The sequence below is a fragment of the Myxocyprinus asiaticus genome, chromosome 39 (genome assembly GCF_019703515.2).
Source record: "Myxocyprinus asiaticus isolate MX2 ecotype Aquarium Trade chromosome 39, UBuf_Myxa_2, whole genome shotgun sequence".
Classification (NCBI taxonomy): Eukaryota; Metazoa; Chordata; class Actinopteri; order Cypriniformes; family Catostomidae; genus Myxocyprinus; species Myxocyprinus asiaticus.
In genome coordinates this window covers 24,301,451-24,313,078 of record NC_059382.1, presented here as the reverse complement: position 1 = coordinate 24,313,078, position 11,628 = coordinate 24,301,451, and positions in this window count along the sequence as shown.

Below are 11,628 nucleotides of genomic sequence, written 5' to 3'. Positions count from 1 at the left end.
TCATACGATATTTATCGTGAGTAACAAATCGAAACTGAAGTCATTACTCACTGAAAATCTTCCCTTCAGTTCTCAAATTTGTGCTTAGTGTCGCTTGGTTTTACGTAATTTTATCTCACGTGTCTCGTGACCAAAATCAAATAATTTCAGAGAAATAATGGTGCGCCTTAGTCATGTCAGAATGATCGTCTTAAGTTCACAAGCTCACATGAACGGCAAGTCGTAATTACCTTTGGGAAACTGGATTTTCTTTGAGCCCTGACTTTCATGTTGTTTAAAAAATCATGGTGGAAGCAAATTGGTATAGGTAATAATTCAGTGTTACTTGTGAATTTTGACTGTACAGTTTAGTTTATATGCATTTCTTGTACTGTTAATGAAGAGTAGCGATAGAGCTTGCCAAAAAATAAGACTCATTTAGCTGGTTTATGAAGCAACAGGCTTGTGCAATAAAACTACATTTCCCATCATTTTATGTGGCGGCACCAGAATGATAAAATAGATAAATAACACATCAGTTACACACTTAATACATGGCTTTGCTCTTTGTTTTGTCGCATTGGTGCTATAAAAAGCTTCTCGTCTTTGTCAGTAAGTGAAAACATAAGATAAAGAAATATGAAATAACAAAATTTCTCTATTACCAAAGATAGAGGACTGCCTCTTGTCAAACTTGTGTAGCGGTCATGGGAGCTAGGAATAAATAATCGCAAAGGCCAATAGACCATTTCAAGGATGTAAACAATAACAAAGGAATTAGAACACTACTGGCATGGGAGCACTTCCGGTATCATTTCCGGATAATTGAAATAAACATATTTTCTCAAAGAACATCAAACGTTTACCTGAAATGACTTCTTCAGACGTGTTGTCGATACTGAGCATGTTTACACGAGAAATTTTATCGTAGTTTAGACGCTCACAAATATTTCCTCAGTGGAGGAATCGGGAATATTGGATCGCTCTTATTATAATCAGTGAAGCTGGGTTCTTTTTTGTGTGATCCTAATTTGTAAGTCGTTTTGGATAAAAGCATTTGCTAAATGACTAAATGTAATAGTAAATGACTTGTGCAGCTTCATTCATTATAATGGGAGCGATCTATAGTCACTTTTAGAGCTCCTCTCAAACTTACAATTAGTTGGCAAAAATTTTGTTCACCTAGACATAAGATGTGTACTACAGTTGTTAGTACTGCACGTATCCAGCAGTCTCGCTTCACTGCTGTGGTTCATGCGTTCATTTGTGTTTGTTTTTTCGTATATTTATGTCAGTTCCAGCCACCGAACAACATGGACCACATTTTAATAATGATATTTCATGACAATTGTTTTAATGTTAGTAACAATAAATGTGTTAATGTCACTATGAATGATGTGTCTCCCGCTGCTGTTTTGAATCAGTTTGACAACAAGTAGGAAATGGTCATGGAACAAAGACGTAATTTCCTTAAACTGACGAATGGTCCTTGAAATGCTCTGTATTTTAATTATTTTTGATTCTCATTTCAGCATTGTTTGGTTTGTCAAAACGGTTCTTGATGCTTTTGTTATTAATTGAGGGGACATTAGGTAATGTTTGAAAGATAGTGAAAAAATTTTAATATAGGAAAATTTATATTTAAGGAAGACCTACCATGCACGCTGAGGTTGTTAATAGATGGCATAAAGTTCTGTTGATGCCATCAGTCCACATTATTTCAACATTATTGAAATTGTATTCAATAGTGGAATTTCTGATCTTGAGGGGGAAAATCCACCAATCAGAGAATTGTGACCAACAAAGTGCGCCAAACGAGCCCAGCAGCCACTGCCCACTCATATGCCACACTGTGAATGATGCAGTCAAGACAGTCTTCCTACACCCTCAAACTACTTACATATTTTGTAAATATTTGACAATAAGATTAAGATATATTCTTTCTATACTTATAACCAATAATTTTAACTGTATAGTTTTATATTTTTCCGTTGTTTTAATTTAATTGCTATGCGTCATTCACAATGCTTCATGGGATTCTAGTGTTTCCCTTATGAAAGACGGTAAGTACATGATTTTCAAATAATTTTTTATATTAAAGCAAAGTTTGTAATAGCATGATTCAGCTCTGAGCTGGTTGGTTTTGATTATGGATTAGAACTCTTTTAAGAAGGATTTTATGAAATCCCAATGGAAGAAATGAATGGGGAAAATGCTTCAGAAACCAAGATGGCTGAAAAAGTGGTCAGGCATCTTTGCACTCTTTTGGAAAACTGATCCCATTCATAAATGCACTTATCAATTGAGGTAAGGAAGTACCTTTACATTACCATTCAAATCTGCCCCTAATTCCAAAACTACAGCAACCAGGAGGAAATGTTTATGAACTGTCCATCATGTAGACTTACAGGTAACCACACAATCTAGATTACAAGCTGTCACCTTCGATAAGCATTGTTAATGGCTGAATGGATTTTTCAGTCTTTTTCCTCTCTGTTGCACCTTTAAATTCCATGAGTTTGGGAGGAAATAGGTCACCCAGATAGCCCAAGGAATTGATGTGCCTGGCTGCATAGCAGTAACTTGGTAGATCTCAGCACACACTCACTTAATTCCCTCTCAACTGCATCATGCAACCTATGGTGCTTTTCAAAGTACTGACATTCCTGTTCTTGATTATTTGATAAACAGGAAGTGGCATAATGAGGTTGAACACTGAGTACAAAGATGAAAGTGTAAGCGAGGACCCCAAAAATGTACTAAAATAATCCTAGTGACCACGCCCATAACAAATCATGCTCTGACTGAGGTCAGTTTGGAGTCAGTTTGTGATCAGCATGATTTGATTCAAACACTGTGTCTTGTCATGTTCCAATGGATCAGACTCAAGACAAGTAATATGTTAAAGTCAACATGAAATCAAAACAGTCCCTATGTAATTGCTTATGTTATACCCATTCCTGGTCTTATTCTAAATGATTCAACAGTGCATGTTAAACCAAATTAATAACAAAGCGAGTGAAATGGTGTTGTAATCAGATGAGGGTTTTTAAGGTGAATATTAGAAGGTTTTATTGAGTAAAATGTACCTCCCAAACCTAAAACTTTAACCTAAACTTAGCAATAGTGATCTAAAATCAAATGAGAGGTAGACACAAAACAGACATCCATACACGTAACAACACCTAAACCAAACCGATAGTGTCCAAAAATAAAATGAGAAATGAAAAGCATATTTTCTGAAGCAACCATGTCATCTTGTGCCACTTCTATGACACTTTCGTCTCATGTGTCAGCTTGTGTGCTTGACCGGTCTCAAACCATGTACTTCAGAGTTTAAAGTCCAACACTATCAGGTGAGATACCGCACAACTAATCATGTTCAAATAAATGTGTAAATGTTTATTGATATGGTGATATCTTAACATAGCAGTGTGTGAGTAATAGTGTAAAAAAATAAGTGTTTATACAGTTATAATCAGCTGTTGTAGTCGTGATTAACATGAAAGTGAATAAAACACACAGTTGTAGTGCCTCTAGTGTTAATTTCTCTAGGAAATTGAGATGAAACTTAGAACATGTCACGTATAAGTCAGTTTGCAAAACATTTGTCATAGTAATGTTCATTCTATGAGACTAGGTTGCCTTATTCTGTTTGAAACTTAAATGCACTGTTAGGTCTGTCACCAGCTGGAAGCTGTGGTTCACTACCCAACTTCATTCACAGCAGCTGGTTATCAGGTTGCTTGTTCTCATTCTGTCAGCAGCAGGCTTGTTGTGCCAATACTTCACTGCAGCCCTTCATCCTAATCCCAGTAAGATGTATTACTCATATACTTCTCTAATGTTATTGATAGATCAATAATTTCATTAATGCCATCTTGCCATTTTCCTCTTAAAGCATGATGCATCTAGAAGGTAAAAGCTCTTAGATTGTTTTTTTAGAAAGACATGCCAGACTTGAATTCATTAAAGGCTTTGGTTGGCTCTGTTACTTAGTCACTAAGTTAATGTTATACCTCAAGGCTTTATGTGAGGATGAGCAACAGCACTGCAATTCTCTGTATCATCTCTTCCCCAAAGTCCTTAATGTTCTCTTATGGATATGCCTTACTGTTATGGTGGAATGACATGATGATCTACCAGCATTTAAAGGAATAGTTCACCCAAACAATTTAAATTCTGGCATCATTAACTCAGCTTTATGTCTTATATATATATATATATATATATATATATATATATATATATATATATATATATATATATATACAGGTGCATCTCAATAAATTAGAATGTCATGGAAAAGTTCATTTATTTCAGTAATTCAACTCAAATTGTGAAACTCGTGTATTAAATAAGTTCAATGCACACAGACTGAAGTAGTTTAAGTCTTTGGTTCTTTTAATTGTGATGATTTTGGCTCACATTTAACAAAAACCCACCAATTCACTATCTCAACAAATTAGAATACATCATAAGACCAATAAAAAAAACATTTTTAGTGAATTGTTGGCCTTCTGGAAAGTATGTTCATTTACTGTATATGTACTCAATACTTGGTAGGGGCTCCTTTTGCTTTAATTACTGCTTCAATTCGGCGTGGCATGGAGGTGATCAGTTTGTGGCACTGCTGTGGTGGTATGGAAGCCCAGGTTTCTTTGACAGTGGCCTCCAGCTCATCTGCATTTTTTGGTCTCTTGTTTCTCATTTTCCTCTTGACAATACCCCATAGATTCTCTATGGGGTTCAGGTCTGGTGAGTTTGCTGGCCAGTCAAGCACACCAACACCATGGTCATTTAACCAACTTTTGGTGCTTTTGGCAGTGTGGGCAGGTGCCAAATCCTGCTGGAAAATGAAATCAGCATCTTTAAAAAGTTGGTCAGCAGAAGGAAGCATGAAGTGCTCCAAAATTTCTTGGTAAACGGGTGCAGTGACTTTGCTTTTCAAAAAACACAATGGACCAACACCAGCAGATGACATTGCACCCCAAATCATCACAGACTGTGGAAACTTAACACTGGACTTCAAGCAACTTGGGCTATGAGCTTCTCCACCCTTCCTCCAGACTCTAGGAACTTGGTTTCCAAATGAAATACAAAACTTGCTCTCATCTGAAAAGAGGACTTTGGAACACTGGGCAACAGTCCAGTTCTTCTTCTCCTTAGCCCAGGTAAGACGCCTCTGACGTTGTCTGTGGTTCAGGAGTGGCTTAACAAGAGGAATACGACAACTGTAGCCAAATTCCTTGACATGTCTATGTGTGGTGGCTCTTGATGCCTTGACCCCAGCCTCAGTCCATTCCTTGTGAAGTTCACCCAAATTCTTGAATCGATTTTGCTTGACAATCCTCATAAGGCTGTGGTTCTCTCGGTTGGTTGTGCATCTTTTTCTTCCACACTTTTCCCTTCCACTCAACTTTCTGTTAACATGCTTGGATACAGCACTCTGTGAACAGCCAGCTTCTTTGGCAATGAATGTTTGTGGCTCACCCTCCTTGTGAAGGGTGTCAATGATTGTCTTCTGGACAACTGTCAGATCAGCAGTCTTCCCCATGATTGTGTAGCCTAGTGAACCAAACTGAGAGACCATTTTGAAGGCTCAGGAAACCTTTGCAGGTGTTTTGAGTTGATTAGCTGGTTGGCATGTCAAAATATTCTAATTTTTTGAGATAGTGAATTGGTGGGTTTTTGTTAAATGTGAGCCAAAATCATCACAATTAAAAGAACCAAAGACTTAAACTACTTCAGTCTGTGTGCATTGAATTCATTTAATACACGAGTTTCACAATTTGAGTTGAATTACTGAAATAAATGAACTTTTCCATGACATTCTAATTTATTGAGATGCACCTGTATATATATATATATATATATATATATATATATATATATATATATATATATATATATATATATAATTTTATAAAAAGAATATAAATTTACAATTTTCCTGTAGTGAAAATCAATTGTGAGAAGAGGCTGTCAAACTCAAAAAATGTCAGAAAGCACAGCAGTAGTCCATACAACTTGAGAATTTGGCAGCAGGAGGTCGAAAGTTCTTCTGCTGAAATTGGTCTGTGCTGACTGAAATTTGAAACACTGCCCCCCAGGGGCCAAAGCTGGAAGTGTTGTTGAGGTGAAATGTCCACAGAGTGGTGCCAAAAGCAGGTTGTATTCTTAGTTGTAAATAATGTAAGAGAATCAACATGTATGTAAATTTTGCTAACCCTATGCCCTAATCCAAACCCAAACCTTAACCCTTAACCTAACTATTAGTGGAGTAAAACTGTAATCTTGAAGGGAAAATGCAACTTCTGAACCTTATTATTGATTAGGTGAACACGATTACTTTGCAATATATCTGAGGCTGCTTGTGCAAAATGCTATCAGCAGGGCCACAGGATAAGGTAAACATTTTAATTGATGCAAAAATGTTCAACGGTTGATGCCAATTGTCAGTAACTCGGCAGAATGGGGTCGATTTCAGAGTACCGGAACATTCGGTAACAAAATTACCTGTTAGATCATGTTGGTCTTTTGAACCTATACAATAGCTTTGTGTGAGGAAAAGAGAAAAACTTCATTATGTCATTATTCATTGATAATCTACTACTCTTCCACACTGCTTAAATCTTATTCACGTTCACATATATTCAGCACCTCAAGACTTGTCATGCTTGGTTTGATATTAAAGGAGCTGTAAGCGATGTTTGCCGTTCTGGAACTTCTATCGGACTTCGAATCCGATTTAGACAAACCCCCACTTTCCAAAACCCCACCCTCTAAAGATACCGTTGTACCATTGAGACTGTTACGATTCACCGAGCAGAAGAGCAGCAGTGCGTCTTATTACGGTTGTCAAAACCAACAGTAGCACTATAGCGCCCTCAAATGACAACTGTTATGAATGAATTTGAATATGCCGTTAAACCTGAATGATCCGCTTCACCAACACTACAATGTGCAAAATAAATGCAGAAAGTACATCAAAGTCTTCTCATTGGCTGATCAAAGAATGTGACAGTGACCCGCAGACACATTTTTATTTGCTGTTTACACAGTCTAGTGCTGTCACAGATACCGGTGAGATATCTCAGGATACTTAATTTAGTGATATTTTTCAGGGAGTAGGAACATTTTCTGCATACCACTCAACAAAAAAGTTTCTTGCAGTACCCTTATTAATGCTGTCATTATGCATATAAAATCGCACATGCTGTAAATTCTTAAGAAAATAACCTTTAGTTTTGTTTACCTGTGGGTTTACAAATATATATATATATATATATATATATATATATATATATATATATATATATATATATATATATACAGTACTGTGCAGAAGTCTTAGGCACATAAGATGTTTCACAAAAACATTTGTCTTAAGATGGTTATTTATATCTTCAGCTTTAGTGTGTTAATAGGAAATATAAATGTTAGACTCCCAAACATTATTTTTACAAATAGAAAAGATTAGAATAGAAGAACAGGGAGCCCTGCAACAGATGTCATGGCCCCCACAAAGCCCCCCACTGAACATCGTGTCAGTCTGTGATTACATAAAGAGACAGAAGCAATTGAGACAGCCTAAATAAATAAAAGAACTGTGGCAAATTCTCCAAGAAGCTTGGTACATCCTATCTGCCAACAACCAAGAAAAACTGTGTCCAGGTGTACATGGGAGAATTGGTGCTGTTTTAAAGGCAAAGGTGGTCACACCGAATATTGATTTAGCTTTTTTTATTATGTTTACTGGACTTTGTATGACATTAAGTGATAAATGAAAACTGTTTATGGCATTATTTTTGAAGACATCCTCACTATGCAACATTTTTCACAAGTGCCTAAAACTTTTGCACAGTACTATATATATATATATATATATATATATATATATATATATATATATATATATATATATATATATATATATATATATATATCTACACTGGCGGCCAAAAGTTTGGAAAAATTTACAGATTTTGCTCTTATGGAAAGAAATTGGTACTTTTATTCACCAAAGTGGACATCTGTTGTCCAATGTCTGTGTTTCTTTGCCCACTCTAACCTTTTGTTTTTAATTTTCTGTTTCAAAAGTGGCTTTTTCTTTGCAATTCTTCCCATAAGGCCTGCACCCCTGAGTCTTCTCTTTACTGTTGTACATGAAACTGGTGTTGAGCGGGTAGAATTCAATGAAGCTGTCAGCTGAGGACATGTGAGGCGTCTATTTCTCAAACTAGAGATTCTGATGTACTTATCCTCTTGTTTAGTTGTACATCTGGCCTTCCACATCTCTTTCTGTCCTTGTTAGAGCCAGTTGTCCTTTGTCTTTGAAGACTGTAGAGTACACTACATACCTTTGTATGAAATCTTTATTTATTTATTTATTTTTTTTCAATTTCAAGCATTGTATAGCCTTCATTCCTCAAAACAATTATTGACTGATGAGTTTCTAGAGAAAGCTGTTTCTGACCTAATATTGACCTTAAGACATGCCAGTCTATTGCATACTGTGACAACTCAAAAACAAACACAAAGACAATGTTAAGCATCATTTAACAAACCAAATACCTTTCAGCTGTGTTTGACATAATGACAAGTGGTTTTCTAGTACCAAATAAGCAATTTAGCATGATTACTCAAGGATAAGGTGTTGGAGTGATGTCTGCTGGAAATGGGGCCTGTCTAGATTTGATAAAAAATGACGTTTTTCAAATAGTGATGGTGCTGTTTTTTACATCAGTAATGTCCTGACTATACTTTGTGATCAGTTGAATGCCACTTTGATTAATTAAAGTACCAATTTCCTTCCGAAACAGCAAAATCTGTACATTATTCCAAACTTTTGGCCACCAATGTATATATATTGTAGGATTTTATATGTAAATAATTATTTTAAGAATCTTGGCCACGTTCGACCACCAAAATAATGTAGGGAAATATATGCAAATGAGCAGATTAGGAATCAGACTAAAATTCTCCACCATTAAATATGTTAATACGACAGACTCATTGTATCTGCTCACAATTTATATGCAAGGAATTTAGTTCAAAAGGGGAATTTACAAAGAGTTAAAGAATTAATGTTTATGTCCAATCAAAGTCTTCGGCCAGCGATGAGTTGATCGGAACGTAAGAATAATTCTTACAGTAATACTACTTTCATGGCCATTGAAAAGAATCTCTCAAATAAATATACTCAAAATACTGTTTATGAGTGTGTAGCATTTAGGATTAACAGATTTCAAGGGACCGATATGATTTAATCAAATACACAGTCAACTTCTCTTTGAATACAAAGACGACTTTATAAACTGATCTACAATAAACAACTAAACTAGCACATAGATAAACAAACATAAACACCGGGTTGATAAGTGAGCTTTGACAGAAGATGAATGAAAAATTCCCTTCTCGGGAGAGAGGTCAAAGTGTGTGTAAGACCGTAGAGCAGAGAAAAGAGAGTAAGGGTGGCCAGGTATGACCTTTTGACCCTTTGTTTAGTCACACCCCAAAGAGGCCCCAAGTCAATCAGAGATGGCATTTCAGAGGGCCTGTGGTCCTCTCTCAGTCCCTCCTTCTGAAGGTGATTTATGAGTTTTTGTTCTGATGAAACATAAGACAATTATAACTGCAAATAACCCAAAAATACTTCACACAATCATTGTGGAATTTAAGAGACAATCAATTACATAACACTTGTACGTTCTTATTAAATTACAAGTCAAGTCACTTTTATTTGTATAGCTCTTTTCACAACACACATTGTTTCAAGGGAGCTTTACAGAAAATCATGCATTAACAGAAAATGAAACTGTAATATATATATATATATAAAATCTGCTTGGATTCTACCTCTCGTATTTCTAGCTGGATGCTCAGATAATCATAAAAATAGGTGTGGTATTTTAACAAAAACAACACTATATGTCCCAGAAAGAATTTGACTCTGATATAGACAGCTTTATTTTTCAGGGGGCAATAACTGGACTAAATGAAAATATAAACTTGATTTAACCATTGAACACTAAATATGGTACTTTCTACCCAATCATTCCTATTACACAACCACCAAGAGAAACAAGATATTACCAAATTCACAAACAAATGCAAACAATTGAAAGAAATTATCCTTTAGTCTTTGTGAATGTGTCCTTCATGTCTGTATAATTTTAACAGGCAGGACACAGAAACTGCACTTTTGATATATCCTGAATGCATGATTGGTGGTACCACCGATTGCAGCAGTCACAGGCAATCTGAAATGAAGCAAAAAACATATTCTCTTTCATCAGTGTTACAGACAGACACTGTAACTCTTGGTGTACTGGGTACATACCCAGTTGTTATCACCACTTCCCTCCCCACAGGCATGGCACATCTGGCTTAGGTCACATAAAATTTTTTTAAAAAAAATAAAGTGAGAAGGATAACATGAATGCTTAAACTCCATCAATATACACTATGCATTGCAAAAGAAATTGGGCATCAGTTTAAAATCTAAATGGTACAGGTGAAGTTCTGCTGAACAAATCTAAGCACACTGGAAAATCAAACTTTTCTCTAAAATACTTCCTTATTTCTTCCACTCCTTTTGCCGTATTGAGGAAAACAATTGTCTCCTATCCGAGAACACATTCAGTAAACTAAAAAAGAAAAATATAAGCAGCAATTTGATCATAAAGAGAAATCAAACATAAATTAGACCATATACACCATAATTATTCTACATTGTGTTTCCCAAGTTCATGCTTTAGGGCATTGTCAGTTTAGGAAGATAACATACATGAGCTATTTTGCATCACTTACTTTCAAACAAAGACACCACAGGATGTGCATTCTTGTTGTATCGGGTGAGGCGGTGTATCGCTTGACCACCATAACACATTGCATCCCTTGTGTCGCATAAAAGCCCTTAACATATTAAAATCATCATTATTGTAACATTGAAATACAACTGATCGATTAAGCACATACAAACCACATTTTGTAGATCAACAACTTCAACTACCATAACATCCTGGCGTCTTTTCAGATTTGTTGAACTTTCTCCCATGCGGTCCAGGAACAAAGCCCTCATTTGGGAACGCAGGATAACCTTTTACGTTTTTTAATCATTAAAAATTTAAATATTTAGGAGAGAAGGACATGTATACACATGTATACACATTAAATTGTCATGTTAAATCAACTATTTATATTCAAATGAAGTAATTTCAATATACATAAAAAGGTTTTAAAAAACATCACTATAAAATTTTATACAGTCTTAATTCAATATCTTCATTGTTCAAATAATGGAAAATCTTGCAAATGTCTTTATTAAATGTAAATTCAAATGTTCTATGTTTTACCACAACTGTCCAGTGGTGATGGTCATTCACAATGACAATTATATATTTGTACATTGTGGGATCAACCTGAAATTCAGAAAAAGCATTGTAACATTTCTTGACTTGATGTAACAGAATTAAGTAAATAAACCTAGAAAAACAAACCTTTACTTTGCATCTTTTTCCATTCCAAATGTTGGTCATTTCATATGAGTAAATTTGGAATGCTCGTTCTTTTTATTGTACATTGAAACTTCACAAGAAGAGACATGTACGCATTAATGACCTTAAGCAAGGAAGCAAGCAATGA